This window comes from Leucopleurus acutus (genome assembly GCF_964270905.1).
Source record: "Leucopleurus acutus genome assembly, chromosome: 10".
Classification (NCBI taxonomy): domain Eukaryota; kingdom Metazoa; phylum Chordata; class Mammalia; order Artiodactyla; family Delphinidae; genus Leucopleurus; species Leucopleurus acutus.
In genome coordinates this window covers 22,803,414-22,830,346 of record NC_139153.1, presented here as the reverse complement: position 1 = coordinate 22,830,346, position 26,933 = coordinate 22,803,414, and the positions used below count along the sequence as shown (strand labels likewise).

General features: G+C 37.6%; 1 protein-coding gene across 1 annotated transcript in view; it reads left to right on the top strand.

The window, feature by feature from the left end:
* Nucleotides 1-26,933, top strand: part of TAFA1 (TAFA chemokine like family member 1) — a 769,786-nt gene that overhangs the window by 249,345 nt on the left and 493,508 nt on the right. Inside the window, exons 5-6 of the mRNA XM_082849092.1 lie at nt 25,667-25,745; nt 26,122-26,291. The gene's annotated coding sequence lies outside the window, so the exon portion shown is untranslated. The remainder of the gene's footprint in view (nt 1-25,666; nt 25,746-26,121; nt 26,292-26,933) is intronic.

The following is a 26,933-nucleotide window of genomic DNA, read 5'->3' as shown; positions in this document are numbered from 1 at the left end:
TGGAGTGAATGATGGGACGAGGAGGTTATAAAGTGCTGTAGAATAGTTACCTTATACACTATCAGATATACTATGTCTGTATATACTTGTGTACTGTTTATCTCTAGATTTATTGGAACATGACTGTCAAGGGTAATTAGACAAGCCAAGCCTGGGATTGTTAGATTAAGCCGGTGGCCCCCGAGGGGTCTACAATCCTCCCAGGCTAGTAGTATCCCCTGACTTTCAGCAGAAGCAAAAGCAAAGCCTGCATACTGCAAGGTATCCTCACCGTAGTGCACCACCCCCACCCCCAGGTTCCCAATTCGTCAAGGTCAACCAATAGGAGCTCATAAATCACCACGAGGGAGAGTCAGCAAAAGCAAGCTAGCAATCAAATTGAAGCACCTAATTACTTGATGTAGGATGTCAGATACCGAATATAAATCACTATATGAACCATTTAAAGAAATAAAAGGTGGAATAAAAATGAGCAACCGACTTTTAAAAGTTGTCAAAAATAATCAGATATTTGACAAATGAAAGTCTATTTTTGTATCCAGTGTGGCCAGCTCTTTGACATTAGAACTGTGCTAGAAAATAAACACGTGTGGTTCATGCATGTAAATGTATACAGAAAAAATTAATTCAAAGATTATTAGGCATAAAAAGTCATTAAATAAAAGTGAAAGTCTCAACTCACTAGGAAGATGCAGTAATTCTAAACATGTACCCACTTCACAAAATAGCCTCACAAATTATAAAGCAAAAAATTGTTAGACTCACAGAGAGAGACACTGTAACATCACATTAGGATATTTCTATAGCATTCTCATTTATGAAAGGGCTGGCATGTGTCCATCTTATTAGATATTATTTTATTAATCTTTTCAATATTGCTAGTTCTTTGAAAATGACTGAGTCTTACTTTTTGGCATAAAACATGGTAATATGTTATAAAAGTTCCATGTTCACTTAAGAAGAATGTGTCCCATTTAGTTGTTGGGCACAAGGTTTAGTGTGTATTTTCTGTAGAGTCAGCCTTATTAATTGTATCCCTCAAATCTTTCATAAATTTATAAATTCATTCGCACAAAGAAAGCACCAGACCCAGATGGCTTTCTAGGAAAATTCTACAACACTCTCAAAGAACAAATCATTCCAATTTCATGCAGATTCTTTCACAGAATACAAAAGGAGAGACTACTCCACAATTCCATTCTATGAGCCAAAGTGGAAACAAGAAGTGATGTCATTCATAAGTATAAATGCAAAGATATTAATCAAAATAATAGCAAAATAAAATTTGGCAATCTGTACAAAAGGCAGTACATCAAAACTAAATTGAATTTATCCAGGGATTCAAAGGTAAGTTAACATTGTTTCTTCAATGATTTCTTGGGTATGACACCAAAGCCCAGGAAGCCAAAGCAAAAATAGACAAGTGGGACTATATCAAACTAAAAAGTTTCTGCATAGCAAAGGAAACAATCAACAAAAAAAAAGGGCAGCCTGTGGAATGGGAGAAAATATTTGCAAGCTATGTATTTGATAAAGGGTTAATAACCAAAAAACGTAAGGAACTCTTACAACTCAATAGCAAAAAACACATAACCCAATTTGAAAATGGGCAAAAGAACTGAACAGACCTTTCTGCAAAGAAGGCAAACAGATAGGCAATAGGTATACAAAAAGATGCTCAACACGGCTAATCATCAGGAACAAGGCAAATCAAAACCACAGTGAGATATCATGTCACACATCTTAGGATGGCTATTACTTAAAAGACAAACGATGACAAGGGTTGGCAAGGGTGTGGAGAAAAGGTAACCCACGTGCACTGTTGGTGGGAATGTAAATTGGTACGGCCACTTTGGAAAAGAGTATGGAGGTTCCTCAAAAAACTAAAAATAAAACTACCTTATGATCTAGCAATAACACTCCTGGGTGTATATCGAAACAAAGTGAAATCACTATAGAAGAGATCTGTGACCTCATATTCATTGTAGCATTATTTGTAATAGCCGAGACATGGAAACAACCTCAATGCCCATAACAGATGAAAGGATAAAGAAAATGTGGTATATACCCACAGTGGAATATTATTCACCCTTATAAAATGAGGAAATCCTTCCATTTGTGACAATGGATAAACCTGGAGGACATTATATTAAGTGAAATAAGCCAGACACAGAAGACCAAATACTGCAGAACACCACTTACATGAGAAGTTTAAAATAGTCAAACTCATAGAAGAGGGTAGAATGGTGGTTGCCAGAGGCCTGGAGAAGGAGAAAACAGGAAGGTATTAGTCAATGGATACGAAGTTTCAGTTATGCTAGATGGGTTGACCCTGGAGATCAGCATAGTACCTATAGCTAACAATATTGTATTATATACTTAAAAATTTGCTCAGAATATGATATTATGTACAATGTTTTTATAACACTCAAAACTAATGATAAATAAAGAGGGTGGGGGAAACTTGGAAGTGATGGATTTGTTATGGCATAGATTGTCATGATGGTTTCATGGATGTATACTTAATGCCAAACTCATTAAGATGTACACATGTGTACAGCTTTTTGTGTGTCAATCATACCTCTTATAAAGTGGCTTTTAAATAAGTTTATTCATATATTTTCCACATTAATGCACTGAACGATAAAAACCACATAATTTCAATAGATGTCAAATAAGCCCTTAATAAATTCCAAGCTCATTTGTGATAAAACTTTTAGCAAACTATGAGTAGAAAAGAATTTCTTTTATCTGTTAAAGAGTATGAAAACCTACAGCAAACATAATTCTAAACAGTAAAACAGTAGAAGCATGACATTTAAAACTAGGAACAAGACAAAGATGCCCACTTTTACTGCTACTATACAGCGTTATACTGGAGACCCAGCCAGCACAGCAAGGAAAGAAAGAGATGCAAAGAGTATAAGAATTGGAAAGGAAGAAACCAAGCTTCCGTCTTTTTTTGGCATGCGATTATTCTCATAGAAAACTGTGAGTTGTGTATAAATAAGTTAACACAATAGAATTTAGCAAGGTGGATATAATACTGGCAATCAAAATTGCAATCATATATAAGCAAAAAGTTTTGAAACACAATTTTGAAAAGATGTTACAGGAGTAACAAAGAATATATGGTACTTACAGGACTTCCCTGGCGGTCCAGTGGTTAAGATTCCACGCTTCCACTGCAGGGGGTGCGGGTTCAATCCAAAAAAAAAAAAAAGAATATATGGTACTTAGGAGTAAATTCAATAGTAAGTGTGTAAGACTGATGTGCAGAACATTATAACACTTTATTACTTCATTTTAAAATATAAATAATAATAGGTAATCACTTTTATGAATAGAAAGGCTAATATTATAAAAATGTTAATTCTTCCACGTTGACCTATAGATTATATAAAATTCTAATCAAAATCCCAACAAAATCACAACAGACTTTTAAAAATGAGCTTTACAAGCTGATTTTAAATTTAAATGGAAGATCAAATGCCTGAGAACGACCAAGAGACTCCTGAAGAAAAAAGAGAGGAAAAACGTGAAAGTATTAGCTCTACCAGATAGGAAGAACTACAATACATTTATAATAATCAGCACAGAATAGTGTGATAGGCAATTTGACCAATGGAACATACTCGAAGGCCCAAAAGGAAACCCAGACTTATGTGGCACTTTCATATATAGTGGAACCTTTGCAAAGTTGTGGAGAAAAAATTGAACCTTTCAATAAATGGTACTAGGACAATTTATTACCCAAATAGGAAAACAAACAAACAAAACAATATAATGGGTTCCCTACTTCATGCCCATAAACAAAATCAGTACTTGATGAATTAAAAATTTAAATGTGAAGGCAAAGTATTTCAAATTTTAGAAGAAAGTATAGTATTTTGATAGCTTTAGGATTAAAAAAATTTATAACACAAAAATTGTTAACCATTGTATTAGTTTCTTGTGCTTACTGTACTAAATTACCACAAACTGGGTGGTTTACAACACAGAAATTTATTCCCTCACAGTTTTGAAGGCTAGACGGCCCCTGTGCCTTCTGAATGCTCTAGGGAAGAATCACTCCTTGCCTCTTCCCAGCTTCAGGTCCTTGCCGACAAGCTTTGGTTTTCCTTGGCTTGCAGTGACCCCATTCCAGTGTCCGCCTCCGTTGTCATGTGGTCCTCTACCCTGTGGCTCTTCTCTCTCTCTGTCCAAATTTCCCTCCTGTAAGAGACCAGTGATTGGATTTAGGGCCTACCCTCATCCATTGTGACCTCATCTTAATTTGATTATATATTTGCAAAGGCCTTATTTCCAGATAAAGTCACATTCACAGGTTCTGAGTGGACATGAATTTTAAGGGGACACTATTCAAGTCAGACCAACCACGAAGGAAAAGATTGGTAAATCTTTTCACTATTTACCATAAATAGAATGAAAAGACAGAACGCAACTGAAAGAAGACATTACTAATACATGTAATGGACAATTTTATATAAATATAATACATATACAACCGATATGAATCAATAAGATAAATAACCCAGTAGGAAAATTGGCCAGGGTCATGAATAAGCAGGTGACAGAAAAGAAAACATATATGGTAGATTATCTAAGAAAAATGTGCCAAAACTTCTTAGTGAGCAAGGAAATACAAATTAACATCACAATAAAATATCATTTTACTTCCCCTAAATTATGAGTTTGACAATACCAAGTGTTGGTAAGGATGTGCCACACAGGGACTCTTGTACATTACTAGTGAGGTTGTCCACAGAAGCTTTATTTTTACTAGCATTACACTAGAAGAAACCCAGTATTCATTGGTAGGATAATTGATATATTGTGATATATTCACTAAATGCACTATTTTTTTGGCCACGCCGCATGGCGTGTGGGATCTTAGTTCCCCAACCAGGAATTGAACCTGTGCCCCCTGCATTGGAAGCGTAGAATCTTAACCACTGGACCACCAGGGAAGTCCCTAAATGCACTATTATATAACAATAAGAAATGGATTAACAATAGATACATATGAGAGCACAGTTGATGTTTCAACCAAGCAAAATTATTTGACACCGATATATATATGATCAATCTGTTTAAAAAACCATGTGAATGATAAACACAAAATTCAAGAGAGCGGTTATCTTCAGCGAGGAGGCAGAAAGGTGATACAGAGAAAGAACATACGAAGATATGGCAATATTCTAGATTCTGGGTGGTATATTTACGTGTTGATTTTATTAGACATCGTAGGGTAGATGCATGTTACAGATGCTTTGTGCAGAGCAAATATCTCGTAACATAAATAAAACAAAATTCATATATTTTTTAAGTGTCATGGTATGGGAACCCAGATGTATTCAATGCTTTGAAACTAGTCCCATTTTAATTGCAGTGTTGATGGATTAAGGATTTAAGCAGACAATAGAATATACTGGCAAATCCCTGGAGTCCCACTGCCTATATGAGAATCCTGACCCTGCCACTGACTAGCTGCAGGATATGGGGAAAGTTTCTTAATTTCTCTTTACTTTCATTTCTTTGTCTTTAAAACGAGGATAAGAATAGGCCTGGCTTTACACGATTGTTATGAAAATTATATGAAAGAATGGGGGTAAAGTATACAGTTGCTTGAACACATAGTAAATGCCTAGTGACTATGACCTAGACAGATTCAATCAGAGGCCTGAAATGTGCTGACACACAGGCTCCCTTGCACCTCTGACATTGCTTTGAAATGGCCTTGGCCCGGGTAGCTACTGCCCCCTTTGCCTCGGCTGCAGAATGAACAGACGTGAGCCTAACCTGGGATGAGAAGCCAAGCCCCAGTGGGCCTCAGTCTGAGTCAGGGCTGCCTTCTGAGCTCAGCCAATATGCAGTTAGAGAACTAAGAATAAATAACTGTCCTTAAGCCTATGAATCTTAGAGCATTTTGTTTGTAAAAGTAGTTAACTGATACGTGAGCTGCAATTATTGTTGTTGGTATTATTACTATTAAAGATTTCAGAGATAGTTGCTACTGGGCCTGCAAAGGTTGTCTCATTCACATTAGTTGTACCTAGACAGATTGGATTTAATGCCTTAAAAGAATAAGAATTTTCTGTTTTTATCTTAAGCAGCTGCCAGAAGCATACATATCTTATTCTCGTTGACCTCGTCTCTCCTCTAGCTCCAGAACACATAGGCTTGAGTCAGCTCGACTGCAGCACACTGCCATTGTCAAAAAGACCTGAGGACAAAGATGAGATGTGCTCTCCCCAGTTCAGTAAAGAGTCAGCTGTGTAACAGCTGTTTGACATCTCCAGTATGAATGTTGTCCTTTGTTGTTAGAGCATCATCATACAGTCCATAAACCAGCCATGCATTCATTGTTTTATTGATCTGCACTGCCACCTGCCTGGTAGCCAGGGTCAGGATGCTGTTGCCTCCTGCGTAATGAAGAGCCCTAATCTCAGAGCTGTTGTAGTGACTTGCCCAAGGCCACACAGCTTGTAAATGGTACCGTTGAACCCAAATCTGCAATTTCTAATGCCAAGTACTGGCTTTCTCTTACTGCTTCATGGATGCCTTTTAATACCTCCAATTTTTCTGTGTGAGAATACACACTTTTCAACAGATTGCGTCACCAACAGATTGGGTCAATCTCTTAGGTGCCACGGGAAGTGTGCTAACACCTCCGTAGTAACAGTCTGTCATTCTGACGTCAAATACACAGATCCCAAAACAGTAACTTCTGCAACTCTAGGTCTTTCTTGATTCCTCAAATTGTGTTTGGTTAGAAGATCTGGTGAGGGAGTGCAGATGGGGTAGCAACAGATCTTTACCTGAAGTAACTTGGACATGTCTGAACTCGTTAACTGGCCTATGCATTAACAAGACTGCAGAAGCAATGCACAAAGCCCTCTTTTTCTACGCTTATTTAGAAATTAAGGTATCATGTGAAATGAATTAATAAGTGACTTTATCATATTTTCTTTGGAACTACTGCACACACAGAAACACAGTAACGGAGGCTTTCCAAGGGATTGCCTCTGCTTAGAACATTATCAGACATCTTTGTGAACGTCTTTTAAATAATGTTGCAGTATTTTCCATCATATGTCTTATTTTTATGAAATAAGATTATATAAGAGTTTCTAAAAGTTTCTTGTTGTTGGAAGAGAACTGGGTTCTATGATTTAGAGTTAGTGAGGAAGACCTGGGCATTTGACTATCTAAATTACAATCTCAATTCTACCACTTGCTATTTGTGTGACTTTGGACAAGTTAGTTAAGATCTCTGGCCCTCAGGTTTCTCATCTATAAAATGAGACAACTGATAAGACCTTTCTTGTGGGTTTTGTGAAGATGAAACAAGATAATGCATTTACAGTGCTTAGAAAAATAACTGGCACTAGTGGGTATTCAAATGCTAGCAATTTATTACGAATTATTCCTCAACCAGACATTAGCTGGGAATCACCTGTATCAGTTTGATTCATCTGAGCAGTATATAGTATTGGTTGATTTATCGAGTATTATGAGGTGGTTCAGAGATTGGACTTGAGTTAGAACTACTTAGGTTTCAGATTCCATGGGCAAGTAACAGAATATCTTGAGACTCCAGTGCTTTTTTTTTTTTTAAATGCTGAAAATAAGAGAATCTACCTTATAGGATTGTTCAGAAGATTAACTGAGAAAATCATTTAGAACAATGCCTCACACATGCCAATATTTTTTAAATGGTAGTAATGGTACAACAATGAGGGAGTTGGAATAAAGAGCTAAAGTTCATGATCTTTGTCTTTACTGGTCTGAAAGTGTTTCCTCTGTAAACCTCTAACAAGAACGTATTAGGATCAAGCCATTGACATCTTTGTGCTGTTAGCTGCCTGGTCTCTGGCTCCTGTCAGGTAGCTCATCCTACACTTGGCTTTGGGCCGTCCCTCCCTAAAGGGGGTACATTTGGGGCTGAACCAGAGTCCATACACATGCAGTGGGTCCCACAGCTTACAGCTGCTGTCGGTATGTTGCCTAGAACACTCTCTCCTTGAGAGCGTTCCTCTGAATTGTCATCCCAGTGGTGGTTGGAACAGAGGTTTCCCCTCAAAAGTCCCTTCTTCCTGCATTAGATTCCACATTTCTGACAATTCTGCACTTCCATTTCTGCACCTCCTTTGTTCCACCTCAGACAGGTTCTGTCCTCTCTGATCTGTTGTCAATCCCTGGAGTGCTTCTTTCACTCCAGCCTGTAACAATCCAGGCCTATCCTCCTTTAAATGTCTAGCTAGAAACATTTCTTCCTTCACAGTTAACCTGAAATTGTCTCCTTCATCTAAACTTCTCACTGCATTAAAAAAAAAAAAAAAAAATCTAAACTTCCTACCACAGCCTGTAAAGCTCTATCTCTTCTTGTCTTGTCTGCCTCTCTGATACCATCTCCTGCTTCTGTGCTTTAGTCAAACAAGCCTCTGTCTTTTCCTTTAGGACTTCAAGTTCATTATCACTTACTGCTTTAGTACTTACTGTTCAACCCTGCCTGGAAAGCTTTCTTCCAAAATATTTCCTGGTTGGCTTTTTTTTTTTTGCCTCAAAGAGGTCTTTCCTGACCATCCAATAATAATAATAAAAAAACCCCCACAAAAACAAAAAACCTCGTTCTCATTCCCATCAATCTTGCACAATGGTTCTCAACTGGGGAGGAATTTTCCCCCCAGGGGATATTTGGCAATGTTTGGAGATCTTGCTATTTGTCATAACTGAGATGATGCTCTTGGTACCTAGTGGGTAGAAGCCAGGGATGCTACTACACATCGTACAATACACAGTATCACCCCCGCAGTCAAGACTTATCAGACACAATGTCAGTAGGGCTGAAGTTGCAAAACTGCAGTCAACATTATCGTCTTTTTATTTCCTTCAAGGAATTTGGCACTCTTTGAAACTAACTCATTCATTCATTCTTTTCTTGATTTGGGCTGTCTCCTGAACTAGGATGCAAGCTCCAAGAGAGCAGGAATCTTATCTATCTTGGTCCATGTTGCATCTCCAGTGTCTACTATGGTGCCTGACACTTGGTAGAAGCTTTAAAAGTTTTAATTGAATTACTAAACTAATCAGTGAATAACTTTCGGCAGAAAGTTTTACTATGCATAGTACTTAACCACATTGAGTCATGCATAGTGTGTGTGTGTGTGTGTGTGTGTGTGTGTGTGTTGGTTATTTGTGCATGTTCTTGGATTATATACTTGCTGGCAGGGATTTGACCCCACAGTGACTAGCATAATGAATAAACATATGACGGCTGAAATGAACTCATTAGTAGGAAATACCCAATGTGAGCATATTTGGCTATTCCTGTGTGTCTAAGCATCTGTGTAGCAATCTTCAGGATCATAGGCTGGTGGTTTTCTTAACTGTGCTCTGCTGAGAGTGCTTCAGTGGTTCTTCATACATTTAATTATGATTTTATTTTTAACTGTATTTTTAACTACATAAAAATTAATAAAACCCAACATACATGCTCATAATACCTGTGAACCAGTTTTGAACACATTGAAATTCCAGGTTCACCATCTTTTTTTGTGACGAATTTGAAATACCACCCCTACCCTCTGACACACACACCCTATTTCTATGCATAGGCAGTGTTTGAAAATCTTGAGAACATGCTAATGATTAGGGATTTTTAACTCTGCACGGTATCATTGGATTAAAGTTCAGAAGTGCACTCATCTGCTCAATTGAAACCAGGCAGGTGAGAACAAGGTCAATGAAATGTCAGTGATATCTCTGACAAAGTTCTCCTAAGGGCAGAGCAGCACACAGTGTGGTGACAAGAAAGTGTGTGGTATGTATTGGCACTGTCCTGTTCTGGATAGTTTCAGCAATTACTTTAAGCATGATAGAATGTGGACTTTACTTGTCATGGAATCAGGGGACTACGTACCTCTTTGTTCAGAAGGGAACCAGCGTATCCATGTGATGCTTGTTGAAAACTGTGCCTCCATCATTCGCACACTTCTGCAGTCTAGGTACACAGGAGACTAGACGCATTCAAGCTAACAGGGACCTGTGGATTTTCCCCCTTCTTCTGGAAAGGAGGTCAGGGAATCAAGACCACGTAGACATTAGGAATTTCTGATCAAGCTTGCTAACTGTGTTGTTTAAATTTTCTATATCCCTAGTAAGTCTTTTCCTGCTTGTACAAAAGGTACACCATCCTTCCAGTCTGATGGTGAACTTGCCTATTTTTCATCTTATAGTCGACATTGTTTTTTTGAAATTATTTTTGATTGGAGTACAGTTGCTTTACAATGTTGTGTTGGTTTCTGCTGTACAGCAAAGTGAATCAACTATACATATACATATATCCCTTCTTTTTTGGATTTCCTTCCCATTTAGGTTTGTAGTCGACATTTTATACTTTATGTACTTTGAAGTTGTGTTTTTAGGTTTATACAAGCTTAGAATTGTGTATCTTCTTAGTGAATTAAATTCCTATTATGCTTAGTACTAAACTATTACTATTTGTATGAATTATCTTTCTCTTAAAGTCTATTTTGTCCAATATTATTATTTCTATACTCATTTTCTTTTTGTTGATATTTACCTGATATATCCTTTGTCTTTCCATTCCTCTAAGTCTTTAAATTTAGATCTATCTCCTGGAAATGGCAGATAGCTGCTGGATTTTTTAAAACCAGTATGACAATTTTGTATAACTAGACTAGAGATTTTAGCCTATTTACATTCATATGATTTCTAACATATTTACATTTATTGTTGTCATCTTATTTCTGTGCTGCAGGTCTTTTTTTTGTTTTTTCTTTCTTCTCTTATTTTAGATTGATGATGGAGTTTTCTCTCATTCTGCTTTGTCACTATATTAGTTTAGAAGGTCTGTGTTGTATGTCTATCATTTTAGTAATTACCCAAGCTATTGTAACATGTCTGCCTATCTTAATGACATCTGGAGTTAATATTTTTATCATACTACAGAATGATACAAGACCTTACAGCAATTTACTCAGATCATCTCCTCCCTACTTAAATATGACCATTATCCAGTGTTTCAGTTTTAATTCCTCCCAAAGTAGACAATATTATTATATTTTATAGTGTTAGTGATTTTTTAACTTGCCCACATATGTGCCAGTATCTTTTACATTTCTTCTTGCAACTTAGCCTTTCCATGTGACATAATTTTCCTTCTGCTTGATATACATTTTTAGAGTATTTTTTTAGTGAGTCAGAACCCTCAGTAAAACCTACTAAGTTGTAGCTGTATGACTCTTTCTCTTATGATAGTGTGGGTGAGCAAATTCTTGATATTGTTAGTGATCAAACTTTAAAACAAGTTTCACCGTATTTCAAGTTTCTGGGTGCTCTAAATTAAGAAGACCAGAAAGATCACAGGTGGAAATACTTAAGAAACACAAACAAATACAATTACTGCTGTTACCTTGAACTACGTGATGTTGTCATATTTGCTGGTTATCATAGATCACTATCAGGAATTTCATATCATTTATCCTAATATTTATATCAATTCATATATAAAGGTACAAACACAGAAAGTGAGAACCCAAGCTTGATAATAATCTTAAACTAATTCTAAATTTTTTTTTTTTTTTTGCGGTACGCAGGCCTCTCACTGTTGTGGCCTCTCCCGTTGCGGAGCACAGGCTCCGAATGCGCAGGCTCAGCGGCCATGGCTCATGGACCCAGCCGCTCTGCAGCATGTGGAATCTTCCCGGACCGGGACACGAACCCGTGTCCCCTGCATCGTCAGGCGGACTCTCAACCACTGCGCCACCAGGGAAGCCCCTAAATATTTTAATTGATCTAAATTGCCTTCTTATTGATGGACACTAATAAGAAAATATAAATTTGAACATAAAATTAATTTACATTAAAAAGATACCACTTTAGATTGTTTTACATATTGGGTTTCCGTAGAATATTTCATTTGAGAACCCGATTCCTCTAACTAAACCAAACCAAAGGAGGAAGCATGAATTTTGTCCTTAGATATATAATTCATTACCTGTTTATTGTTCTTTGATATAGAACCTTAAGATATGCTGTTGTTTTCTCAAATGAGGAGTATGTAGTCTCTGCTTCACTTTGACTAATATACACAAAGCTTTTGAAGAAACTTCTGCAAACCTGTGAGTTAATTCAGACTTTTCACTCATATGTTATGCCTGACGTTTCTCTCACCAAAAGTGAAGGCTAATGACAATTAATATCTTTCACTGCATGCTTTTCCTAAAATTCTTTAACTGCTTTCCAGCACACAATCACGTACTCTTCTCAGAAGAGGATTTGATGTTTGTGACAAACCAGTCTAGAATAAATGAATTGCTAACAATCCAGCTAATGACAGTAATTAATTAAACTATTTATTAAAATTTCTTGCGTCCTGGTAAAAGATAATATCCCTCTGGTTTATCTGTTTCATTGGCACAGAATGTTAACATAGTCATTTATTATGATAATGTAGTCAAAATGACTTTTCCCTTGTCTATAATATACTTCCAATTCATATAGCTCATGGAAATAAACATCACCATTCCCATTATGTTCTTCATGCTTACCTCCTTTATCTCTTGACATATTTTTAGATCTAAACATCTAATTTTGGTGAATAAATAAAATAAGAACAACCGTTAAGCAAATTCAGTAATTATGTAACTGGCTAACAGCTCTACTTTTAACAATTTTATAATTTAATGATTTAAGTAAAGATCTATTTTTAGAATTATTTTCCTATGGAAGGATTATTTAATATAGATTTTAGTTTAAAAAGAACAACGATTCTGACATCATCTTCCTCCTCACCAACCATTAATCATCACCATTGTCTTAACGATAATCGTCGTTACCATTCTTTATATCATATTCTCTGCAAACTAACTTAAATTAGTTCATTTAATCCTCAGAACGATGCAGAGAAGTACATAGAATATGTAATATTCCCCAATTTAGAGGTGAGAAAAATGAGCTCTATGCATTTTAAGAGACTTAATCAAGCCGAGACTTGATTCTAGACCCTCTGTTTCTGCCTAGTGTTCTTTTTCCTCCCTCCTACGATCCCAGTACTTGCAAAGCTGAAACCTATCACCTGTAACTAGCAGTGATTTCTATACAAACTACAGATACCTTCTTAAAACAATTCTTGAATCTCAAAATTGAATACATGATTTTAGTAGATTAATCTATTGTAATACCTTAGACATCAGCCACAGCTTGGACAGACCTAAAACTGCATTGTCTAACTTGGTAGTCACCAGTTATATGTAATTGTTGAGCACTTGAAATGTACATCGTCTGAATTTAGCTGTGCTGTATCAAAATCACACTGGATTTCAAAGAGTTATAGGGCTTCCCTGGTGGCGCAGTGGTTGAGAGTCCGCCTTCCGATGCGGGAGACGTGGGTTCGTGCCCCAGTCCGGGAGGATCCCACATGCCGCAGAGCGGCTGGGCCCGTGAGCCATGGCCGCTGGGCCTGCGCGTCCGGAGCCTGTGCTCCGCAACGGGAGAGGCCCCAGCGGTGAGAGGCCTGCGTACCGCAAAAAAACAACACAAACCAAAGAGTTATATACGACAAAAAGAAAGTAATATATCTCATGAATAATTTTTAATATTACATGTTGACATGAAAATATATTTTGCATGTAAAGTGTTTGACATATTGTTAACTTAATTTCAGCTGTTTTTAAAAATGTTACTAAAAAGTGTAAAATAATACACATGGTTCACATGTATGCCTCACACTATACTTTTATTGGACAGTACTGCCAAAGAGTTGTCGTTCTCCTTGGGCATAGCTTCCTGATTTCACTCTTTATTTAACGCAATTTCCCTTTTAAAGTGTTTGAAACTTTTTTATGCCAGTACTTAAGCCTCATATTAACATAGTCATCTGTTTATTTCCCATATTTGGCACTCTACACTTTTATTTAGACCCTGCTAGGCTATATAAAAATTTATTAGAGCCTTCCTAGATATTTGAAATAGTTTTCAAATTAGAAATTCAGGTATGTCCTCAAAGTCCAGTGTGTACTTAAAAAAAAAAGTATAAAGGTAGAGAGAGTGTTAGATCACAAAGCAATTTTATCCTGCAAGGTTAGAACTTAATGATAAATGATAATGATAATGATAAAAATTTAATGATAAAGTAAAATTCTGCTTAATAAATACATTAAGAAAGTTCTGCCTGAGTTTCCTCATCAACTGTATATAATATATATATATAATACATATATACTTTCCACATATATATACACACATATAAATATTAGGGTTTTATATCAATTATTTATAACTATAATATATAAGTATATATTATATATAATAATGTGTGTAATACATATTAGGGTATTATTTTAGGGAGATTTTATATATATACATATATATATCTTTATATATATATACACACACACGCATACAACTTTCCCACACACATACACACACATACAACTTTCCCAATGTGTGCGTGTGTATATTCATACATATGTGTGTGTGTGTGTGTGTTTCAAGGATCAAATGAGTTAGTACACATACAACACAGAACAGTGCCAGCCATAAACAATAAATATTTGCTTTTATTTTATTATAAATTTTTATCGAAGAACCCTCACAGATCATTCATTATATTCTCAAATGATCTATGGCATGGTAGAACTTCATAGGTAATATGGGCGTGATTGTTAATAAAAGACAGTTGTGGAAACATATCTAAATAACATTGTTGTCTTTCCATATCCTTTTACCTAAATATCCCTGCATTTTTGCAACTATGCTGTTTATGTTTATATTGTTCTTAGAATTCCACTACTAAAGGGAAAATAACTAGTAAAGGTTATTATTTAGTCACACTCCCTTACTTAACAGATGAAGATGCCACCCAAAAAAGTTGAAAGTTATGTTTTGCACTCAGATAGTTATTTAAGAGAAGCAAGAGTAATAGTGGCGTTTTATTGAGCAATTGCCACAGGCTAGGGCTGTGTAAAAGCTTTGAAGACTGTATCTCATTTAAGCAACTAAAGAAGCAACTAAAATACTGTAACTTCTCCCTGACATATGTGAGAAAATGGGAGCTAGAAGAGATTGACTTAGTTGTCCAAGGCCACATGGCAGGTAGACTGAGAACCATTGTATAAACTCTACTTTGATTTCAAAACTTGTGGGCTTGATCTTGTATTTTGTTGCTTTCCTTGTTGGTTTTGTTGTTGTTGTTCTTAAAGCAAAATAACAACATAAGGGATTATAAACTCTCTACTTTTGGTTAGTCTTGGATCAAGGGGAATTGGAGGCATTTGTTGAATCTAAACTCTAATGGGCAGCAAATGCCAACACGGAAAGGAGGCAGCCCCAGATTTATGGTTTTGGAGCCCTGGGCAAACACCTCAGAGAGGCCCTTGATCTGTTCATCTCAATGGGAATAAACATACAGGATGAGGAATTAACTGGGTTATGATGGACAAAACATACAGACACTTCCTTGAGGGACGTGTAAAGCGACTGAAGGAGCAAACCGAAAGAATGTCAAGTGGACTGTAAAAATGACTTTTTGCTTCTTCTCAATTTAGAGACACCAGAGCTTAACTTTTATCTCCAAACAAAAGCATTAAGTGATAAAACAAATTTCAGGATCTTTAATCTAACAGACCTAGTATAAATGGATTAAATAACTTTAAAATTAGGTAAAAGAAAATTGAATTAATTTAATTGCTTGCTAATGTAGGAAAAAAATCAACTTCTCTCTTTATTATTAAACTGGTTTAAAAATGTATCTTAAGTAATGTATCTAAACTAATGTGAGGTCTACTGGGCTGAATGGTTTGAACAGCCAAGTTTGACCTGGAGACGACATGAATGCTTTGGATTCTTCTAGCTGGAAAAAAATCCTCCACAAATAAATAAATTGTTCATTCCTAATTTAAGGAGATGGAAGGAAGAATGGAAGATGAATACATTTTATTCAGACCAAAAATATTGTTTCTAGTGTACTGGATCCAATGAGTACAAGATAAGATCGTTCTAGAAAATTCACATGGAAAGTGGCTACTGGTGGTAAGAATGGGTGTAATAGTTGGCTATTACTGCTATGACAGATGACCACAAACCTGGTGGCTTAAAACAATAGAGACTTATTTGTTCTGTAGATCAGAAATCTCACTGGGGTAAAAATCGATGGGTCTGCAGGGCTGGGATGCTGCTAGAGACTTTAGAGGAGAATCTGTTACCTTGCCTTTGCCAGCTTCTAGGTCCTGCCTGCACTTCTTGGCTTGTGGCCCCATTCCTCCATCTTGAAGGCCAACAGAATAGCATGTTCCAATCTCTCCCTCTGACTTCCACACATACTGTCTCTTTCTTGTCTCCCTTTTCCACTCATCAGGTCACTGATGCAACCAGACTTCATCACAGAGACACAATTCCCTTGTGCTGTCTTCCTTGTGATCAGCTCTACCCATCCCTCTCTTCCCATCTGTTCAGTCATCAAGTCTTAGTAGCCACAGATGCTGCTTTAAATTACTGTTGTTTTCATTTAGATAACTTATCATTTTATGCTACTCCATTATCATCCTAGAGGTTTTATCCACCAGATTTATCTGAGATCAGATTCATTTGGTCATCTGACCTCTTGGGACTTTTGACTAATGCATAAACTTGCATCAATACTGTTGGATTCTTTTTCTGCATGATTACTGTGTGTCACCACGGGCACTGTTCATTCCATCCTCTCCATATAATTCCTACTATTCAAAGAATTTCCCGGCTTAATCCTAGTTCTCTGTTTCCATTGTACCATCTGTAAACTTGCTCACAATGTCTCTGTGTGTACGGACACACACAATATGTGTATACAGCCATGTGTATACAGGTGCTCACAATACCCAGGTGTGTGGATAGATGTGCATAATATCTGAATATGTATACAGACACACACCTATAATTATATGTAATTTATGGACATAAATATTTGGCAAGAACACCCTCACTTAAGAGAAGAATAACATCCAGTGCTTGTGCTAGATATTTGGAAATTCTGGAAGATGAATTAATTATATGGAACCAGTTATGATGAAATTATGGAGATAGTTTTCTCAGAAGACACTGGTTGACAGAGGAACATTCTCTCTGTGTAAAAACCAAACCTTGGTTTCTGGGACCCAGACAAGTCTCACTGACAAGAGGTAAATTTCATCACAAGATCCTAGGAATATTTAATCACTAGGGAGTCAGCTTATGGAAGACCCACAGTCTAGTATTAAAATGGATCACTACTGGTGAATTAATGTTAGACACTAGACGTTATTTTACCATATTCCTTAATATAAACCACGGTGAGAAATAAGTAAGCCTGTAAGTGCGGTATTCAGATTCAGTAAATGGTAATTTTTTTCTGTTGGAGTTTACTAAATAATTTAATAAATTTCCCACCAGAATCCCATGAAATTCCAAATAAATCAGTAGATTTTCAGTTAAGCTGTTTAGTGCTTGTAATGAAACCTTAATGTCTAACAGTGTCTACTGTTTACATTTGCCTGGGGTCTCTAAAACATTATGAGATGAAACGATTTTTCTGGTCCTTGGTGTATGGCTGTCATAGAATTAAAGTGTTTCATAATTTCATATTTGATAGAATAACTTCCATTCTTCAGTCTCCTGTGGGAAAGAAGAAATAGGTGGGGCTGCATTGAATGGTATGCTGTCTTGTCTAGATTGAATTTGTTATGAATTGCATGGTTCTCAATTGTACTCTCATGCATCTTTAAAACAAACCACAAATTCTCTGGGACATACTTTCTCCTTTGCTGAACACTGAGAGTGTATAAATGATGATTTAAGGGTCATGAAACTGAAGTTGGTATAAGACTACAAACAGCATGTTAATTTTCTTTAGAAACATAAAAGAGAGCTTGTTTTGAATATCATTAAAAGTTTAATAAGAGTTCCTTTCAAGGCACTGCACAAAAGCAGCTCCACAGAAAAATAAATATGTACCCATTAGCCTTTGCTAAAATATACCCAGATTTCCAATTATACAATGCTTGTAAAGCCAATGATTTCCTCCTTTTAGAATCACTTAAAACAAGTGGTAAGAATTATATTGTTATTTAAATAGGGAACATTCATGTATAAAGAACCGATTTCTGTCTAAACTTAAGAGATTGCAGAACTTAAACATGATTCTATTTGAACACTTTGGACAGTTCAGAAGGAGGAATCAAAACAGCACAGAGGAGCGAGTTAGCCTGCTGGGCTCTGGGGAACAACTGGTCTCTTAACTTTTCTGTGAGCTCAGATAACTGAGTTCGTTCAGCAAATCTCCGCAGAAGTCCTGTTATGGCTACACTTTGTTCTAGGCACTGGGGTATAAGGCTGGACATGTTAGCCGATGTCCTGCCTGAAACCGACTGCATTTACTTTTTATTGGGGTGACAGACAAAACTCATAAACAAATTGATATGTAGTGTAATGTCAGGTGGTTAGCTGTAAGCGCTACGAGGGAAAATAAAACAAGGTCAGGGGCAAAATGATAGGAGTGTGACCTGATTGCCCAGGTTTAACTTTCCTCACAAGGAACTTTACCTTACGATTTTTATTTGCAGGAGAATTTAAAGCAGCTTATAGAAATACGCAAGGCACAGAATAATTATATAAATATTCGAGGGAGTTAGGCATAAGGTTAGGAAAACAATTACATTCTGGGGTTAAGTTAGATCACAGAAATAGAGATCTTACAGCCTGGTATAGGTGCTGCATGTGAGCCAGGAGCTTGGCACAGAGGAATATTCAAGCAATCCTTAAGACTGCCTATCTTCAGAACATGAGTACTGCCAAGGGGTTCAGGAGAAGAACAGTTTGCTGAAATAGAGACCCAGAAAGTGTTTCTGTTGTGGATCAGATAATATGTAGTAGAATTGATGACTCCTTGATACCCCTTGATGAAGGCCAGTGGTTCGTCACTTAAGACCTGTTCAACAATAGTAATTAAAGGTCAAATTATCTCAGCATTGGTTGTTCATTTTCTCCTGGCCTTGTTTTTTATTTATTTGTTTTTTGTGTGTTTGTGTGTGTGTGTGTATATGTGTGTGTGTGTGTGTGTGTGTGTGTGTGCTGTGCAGAAATGTCTCAGACCCCTCTGAGAATTTAATGAAAGTTATGGATCCTTTCCCCAGATTATGTCTACCCGTAACTGGGCACATGGTATCAGAGTGTCAAGGAGGTTCTGAAGCACAAGCAAAAATCCCAAGATGTCCATTACCCCCTTCTTCTAATATCATGAGAGAGAAACATACTCACTGTTGTAGGCTCTGATTTAAAAAAAAATTCACATGCAAATATTCTTTGACCAGTTATTAATAGGATCATATGCTTTGAAAATTAAGACCTTCTGAGAAAAATTAAGGAACCAAGAAAGATACTGGCAGGTCTGACCGTATGTTAACAGGTTGGACAAGACAACTTTCATATTGCATCCAAGTCCATCGTCATTTATCTCTACATTGTTTAGGTGTCTCCTTTTACTTTCTCTTTTATTGACTTTTATATTTTTAAGCAACATGGGAAGAATTTCCGTGGCAGTGTGTGTATCTGCTTGTCAGTATCATTTCATATCCCAGGAAACTGAATTAACTAGGTAACTAATAGGATAGAGTTGAATACAGTTTAACCAAATCCCTCTAGTTGAGCCAGAATTGAAACTCAGATCACAAAAAGATCTATCATGAACAGCAAAGAAAATAATACCAATCTAGGAGGATAAATGTCTTAATTGTCAAGCATCACATTTTAACAGTTTGGTTTGGCAACATTAAGAGGATTTCAAATTACAGTATCACCTACTGGGACTCATTCAGTCATGCCCACATTTACCCACCTGACCTGCTAAAAAAAAATTAAATGAATCAGAATAAAAATGCTCATTGGAACATGATATAACTTTACCCATTATTTTTCAGCGGTGCCTTTTCCATTCTTTCTTGGTTTTCCATTTTATTCCCTGTGGTATTCAAAACCTGTATTGGAAACCAAGAAAGCAGAGGGTGGGGGAGTTATTAGTTACCACAAAAGAGAAGTAAGGTCTCTGCATGGGGCCCGCAAGTCTTTATCACTCAAGTGGTGCTATTGAGTTAAGGAATTGTAAAAGCCTGCTTCTGTTTTAAAGACCCACAATGGTAATACCCAGCAGGAGAGAAAAATACTTCTTTTAAAAAAACATAATTCCTTTCAGTGTGCATTTCTCTTCAGGTACACTCACATAAGCACTTGTTTTATATGAGTGGATCTTCTGATATACAGTAGGTGTGTTTCTTGACAATTCAATACCCCTGAGACATTTCTAACTTGAGTCCTGTTTTCCCAGAGAATTTGACTAGATGTTGAGAAAACTTTTTATTTGTGACTTGCTAGTGTGCTGGTATATTAATATTGGTATATTAAAATACTGTGACAATCTCCCTGATCATTAGTTTGCTTATCGTTAAAAAATGGAATAAAAATTGTGCCTGTGGCATAAAGTTATGGTCAGGATTAAATGAATTGATACATGTAAGACACATGGAACACACATAGGCACATCGGCAGCACGCAGTGGAACTGGCAGTCATGATATGAGGATAACAGCTTTTCTCTTTTGATTGGCAAATTCATAGATTTCTCTTTATACCCCAGTTCATTTCTAGCTGCTGTGAAGGATGGTATCCTATGTTTTTGGTGGGTCCCAATTTTGTTTACATAATTTAGCATCTATATATATTTGTAGTCTACCTGTAATTACAGCTGCAAATTTGATCCTATGATGCTGATGGCATCCTACCTCAAATGCCCCCAGGATCTCTCTGTTCTTCTGCCTAAAGACTTTTCCTAAAGCCATGAACAGTTATTATATACCAGGTAATACCCACAGTAAATCTCAACTATTGGAGGCTAAGAGTCCATGTATAAATGTCTCAGACACTTTGGTTTTTGGTGGGAGCATTCTGAGACACATTCTACCTTGTTCTCAGATGGTCCCCCAGTAGGAATGAACCTAGCTGCTTACAACCATCACCAGTTCAATAATATAGCTTAATTGGCTTTTTCTCCTTTCATGCTTCCTGCTTCTGGGATCATCTCTCAAATAAATTCCCCAGGCTTTGTGTCAGGCTCTTTTGTGGAGGAATCCAACTTTAGATGCAGAACATAGCCTATATTTTCACTTGGACCATCACAACTGTATTCTCCAAAATTAGTGAAAATTCTTGCAGATAATTTTTTGTGTGATGTAATAGCAAGGAGACAAACTGAAAGAAAGCTAATTTTATTTATATAGAAAATCCATAAATCTATGTACCTTTTCTTAAAATTTTTATAGCCCTCCATGTATTAAATGAATTATCAGTAGATAAATACTTAGATATACTAAAGATGCTAACTTCTTTATTCTATTAATCTTTCCATAAAAGAAACAATCCTATTTATAGTGGTAATTACATCCTCACATTTTTATTTTCTAGGTGTGAGTTTGGGGGCAGTGCTTGGGATTTAGGACCAATGAGTAATTTCACTACAAAGCTGGAAATGAATGGAGTCTATGGGGAGATATACATTGGAGGGAAGAAAATAAATTTTCATCCTGTGGCCATGTTGATTGACCAGTCAGCCTAACCATGACTTCTGCTTTTCACCCGTTGGCCAATGGAACTGACCAAGAAACAGAATATCTTGACTTAAGCCTGTACAGCTCAAATCTCAGTTGGTTAAGCCACCTCTGCAAAACCAGTTTGTGTTGCCCTGTAGGCATTTTTACAGTATCCTGTGTCTGTCTTTCTGACTGTCAGTCTATCTCTGGTTATTATAAATGCTTTATTTAACCTTTTCCTTGTAGGGGCATGCGTGAGATTAGTAGTTATTTTTTTAGAGAGAAAATTAATTAAGGTAAGGCCTCAGGCTACCTGATCCTTCCCTTATGGAAACTTAGCATGCAACAATAACCCCTGAAGGGATAAATCTTATCCAATATGGCTTTCATCATGCAAACTAGTAGGTTTTAGATTGGATTGAGCTGTAAGACATGTTGGTTTGGTCTGCATGGTGATGATGATGTTTTTAATTTGAATTACTTGTCAATTTAAAGATCAAGGTGGTGCCAACAAAAATGAATATTTTGAGCTCCTGAAATACTGGAAGCTTTTAATAAGCCCAGGTCTCCGTTTCTACAATGCACACATAAGCTAGAGCAGAGTATCAGTGTCCTTCAGTCAGAGATCCCTGTGGTCCTCTCATAGGTCACCATGGTCTCCTCATAGGTGGCCAGTTCTTGCTCCTTGACTCTATTTTCTTGCTTCTCATCTGATTCACTCACTTATACTACCAGTCTAGCCCCCAGAAGGTTTGAATTTAGATCTCAGTTTCAAAATCAGAAAGGACACAAAATAAAGTAACTTCCCTTTTTTAAAGCCAAAATAAATCTAGGATACAATGGTACAATTTAAATCAGCTAATTCTAGAGCTTGCTGGGGCCTTTGAAATTTCATTCAAACTCCCTTAATTTACTGATATGGAAACTAGGAACAGAGAAGTTAATTTCTGCATTAGGGTCACACAGCTAATTGATATAGTGTATCAGCACTAAAGTGGTCTAAATAACACTTTGAAGATGCTTCACTTTTTCCCTTGGTGTAGAAAGGTCATAGGCTATGTCTTTTTCCAGGATTTTGGGTATTTCAAAATTTACCTTTTTTTTTAAAGTCAAGTTATTTATAAAATACAAATTACAAAATTCAGAACTTTCAAACAGCCAAGAAATAAAGCCATTATGTTTTGAAGCCGTCTGTGTAGCTGTTGTGAGTGTGTCAGTAAGATGATAGATCCACAGGAAGGTGAGAGTACACAGAAAGTGGAAAGAGAAAGTGTTAATAGAAATCAAATGCTTTAAAGAGGTTGGATGTACGATTCTCTTCTAAATATTACTTTTTTTGGTCATCATTAACCCTAGTATTTTGTTTCATTCTTCACATTGGAAATTTCTTCCACTGTAAGATTTCAGCTTTATATAAAAAGATAATAGGTATTCTAATCTATTTTAGAACCTTCGTAAAGGTCACTCTGGGAGTGATCTGAGAGCTTTAACAGACGTGAACACCGAAGTTCTCATTAACTACTCAAACAAAAATTCTTAAAATTCAAAGAATTCTGGGGCTTCCCTGGTGGCGCAGTGGTTGAGGGTCCGCCTGCCGATGCAGGGGACACGGGTTCATGCCCCGGTCCGGGAGGATCCCACATGCCGCGGAGCGGCTGGGCCCGTGAGCCATGGCCGCTGAGCCTGCGTGTCTGGAGCCTGTGCTCCGCAACGGGAGAGGCCACAACAGTGAGAGGCCCGCGTACCGCAAAAAAAAAAAAAATTCAAAGAATTCTGAGTTGGTATTAGGATGGAGTAAAGGGACCCTTTACTCTTTCAAAAGCAAAAAAAAAAAAAAAAAAAAAACAAACCTCCAGCCTAAGAATTTCCAGATGTGACACGTGTTTGGTTGCTAAACTGGCTGTGCATGGACATGAGTGGAGAGGAAGCTGGTGACATGCAGATGTCATATAACTCCTATTAAATAAGTGCTGTTCTCCAAGAATGCCAGGCTTTCAAGGCCAGGGTAACTCAAATCTCTTATTTATATATTAGTTTTCTCCGAACTAATGCAAATGCTCCTCCCCCATCCAAAAAACACCCTGGGTCACACATAACACATACTGGTTCATAACTCCTTTTAAACAGGTGCTTCACATTATGTACTTTTTATTCCAATTATCTTACAACTGGCCTCTCTGCTTCCACCGGTCCCCCCGCTTAGAGTCTATTCCCTACCCAACAGGCACAACATCCTGCTAAAACAGAAGTCCTCCCGTGTCACTCCTCTGTTCTAACCCTCGAATAGCTTTTAGCTCACACAGAACAAGGATCTAAGTTGTTATGATGTCCTACAATAAGGGTTCTCAAAAAGTGGCCCCTGGACCAACAATATCGGCATCAGGAACTTGTTAGACATGCGCATTCTCAGACCCTACCCCAGATCTACTGCAACTCTAGGGATCCAGGGGTGGGCCCAGCAATCTATGTTTTAACAAGTCAGCCAGGGAATTATGACGCTCAGCTAATGTTTGAGCCCTAGACTCCGTGGTCTTTAGATCTTATTACATTTGGACTTGAATACTCTCCCTCTCCTAAGCTGACCCCAACCACCCTGGCCTCCTTGCAGCCACACAAACATGCTAGGTCCACTACTTCAGAGGCTTTGTACTTGCTGTTCCCTCTCCCCCCAGATAGCCATGTGGGTGGCTCCCGCACCAACGTCAGGTCTTTTATCAGATGCCATCCTCACAGTTGAGGCCTCCCTGCCCACTATATTAGTCTCCTAGACCTCCCGTTACAAAGTACTGAACTAGATGACTTAAAACAACAGATATTTATTTTCTCTCCCAGGGTTCTGGAGGCTGTAAGGCCAAGTTAAGGTGCCCTCTGAGACTCTGGGTAGAATCCCTCTTTGCCTTTTCCTAGCTTCTGGTGATAGTCCGAAGTCCTCGTGTTCCTTGGCCTATGATTGCATCACTCCAGTCTCTGCCTCTGTAGTCACATGGTGCTCTCCCTGTGTGTCTTTACACTATTTTCTAGTCAAAGGACAATAGTCATATTGGACTAAGAGCCCACCCAACTCCACTATGACTTCTTTTCAACTAATTACGTCTGCATATATTCTGTTTATAAATAAGGTCACATTCTGAGGTACTGGTGGTTAGGACTTGAATGTAGCTCTTCGGAGGAGGAATGCAATTAAATGCTTAACGCCCACCCTATTTAACGTTGCATTCCGCTGTCTGCAGTTCCTATCCCACTTCTATTCTTTGTTTTTCTTTTTTCTGTTTATCACCTCCTAAAACATCCTATGTTTTACTCTTAGTTTACTGACTGGCTCCCTTCTCTGGAATTTAAGTTCCATAATGGTCGTCCTTTTTGTTTTTCATCCTCACAATACCCTCAGCTCTTACAACTACCTGGCACACAGTAGGAGCTCAATAAACCTATTCTGAATGAATGAAAATGATAGACCATTAGCAAGACCATTTCATTGTTAAGAAGTCTGATTACCATAAAAACAATCTCTCTGTTTTTTTCACTCCCTGGAGGCTAGGGTATGCAGAGGGTAGTATGAAAGTACCCCCCTGAGAAACTTTAAGTTCATTCTAAAACTAATGGTAAGCTTGTAGGTGGACTGGGCTTTCTCAGGGAGAGAGACCCAAGGGAAGCGCTGGAGCTGGGGATCTTATTGGGTTAATAATGCAGGGACCAGGAACCCAGGAATGGGCTGATATCAGCAGTACAGTTGGTGAAAGCAGGACACGGAGTGAAAGGCTCCTACACTGGGGTCTCTTGTGCCTGGATCTTGAAGTCTCTGCTCATTCACTTACTCATTCATTCATTCATTCATTCATTGAACAAATTCCTGGATATCTAAGTGCCACATTCTGGGCTCCAAACTTGGGATATAAGACTAGGTCTCTGAACTTATGGAACTTGCACTATATGAGGGGATTAAATATAAGTGAGTGCATGGGTGCACCACAGCCGGCTTTTTCATGGGACAAGACCTGCTCGAAGTGTCTTTGTATTCACCCCAAAGAAAATCAATTTCCTTTCTTCCAGTCCAGGCACAAAATAATACAGGCATTTACTGGCCAGGTGGGAATTCGCCAAAACAGAAGCCTGGATTGGACTGTCAGAGGTAAGGCTGCTGTTGATCAGGCCTTGTTTCTAGACTCAGTGCTCAAGCACGCCCCTGGGTAGTGGAATTAAAGAAGGAGCTGATTAGTGCGGTAGGTTAGCATGTGGACTATAAGCTTACACCCAAGTGTTCATTTCTGCTCAGCCAGGTATGAGCCATATAACTTTGGGAAAAGGCACCTAACCTATCTGAGGCTCCATTTTCTTATCTATAAAATGGCATTAATCTTTCCATGTCGTGAGATGGACACAGCTAAAGAATATAAGCGTGTAACTCAGTGGCTGGTCCAAGTCAGCACTCACTAATCTTATTCAAGGAAAACACAAATCCAGATGTGGCAGATTTAAGATTTTGTTGGTTCTTTGCTTCTCTTCAGTGACATCATGGGATAAAAGAGATGGAGCCATGAAAACAAGATGAGCCAGAGATCTGCAGATGTGAAACACCTGCCCAGATCAAGAGGTGGACAATTGTGGCGGAAATGGCCCAGAAAATTACAACCTTCTCTTCTACTTGTGTTTTAGGAGAGTATCTAAATTTGACCAGGTATGAATTCAGGGTGACAAATTTAAGGCAAGTTTCATAAAACACTACAGGGAAGTGACCCATAGTATGAAAACACAAGGTTTCATCCTGGTGTTGCTAAAATTAGGCAGACTGACTTTAGCCTCTCTCTTTAGAGGCTGTCTTACAAAAGACAGCAGTGAATTAAAACTGAACAGTAAACTGTGCTTTCACGGTCTGTCTTGAGAGAAGTATGACCTGGGTCTGGCTGTCATTCAGGCTCTTTGGGAAGGAAAACCATTTATAAGTTTTTCCAGCCTCTTGTTGGGCACCCTGTACAGAGTTGGAACCAAACTATTACAGATGCCTCCTAAGGTTATTTCCTGGGCTTGCATTTCAATAGAAATACTTTGACAGTGAGGTTGAAGTCACTGATAATACAAATAACTTTATTAGACTGCTCTGATTAAAACACTGAAAGTAAGAAACTCTCTTCCATGCTCTCCTGTCCTGTTTCTCCTTCAGATTTTCCCCAACTGATCATTGAAATATGGCTAGGCTGTTGGGCTGATGTAAATGGTCATAATTAACAACCATGGTCTTTGCGAACCCGATGCTTTTGAAAAACTACATCTGTAGCGAAAAGCAGGCTTGAAGCTGTGAGAATAATAGCATGTTTTTAAA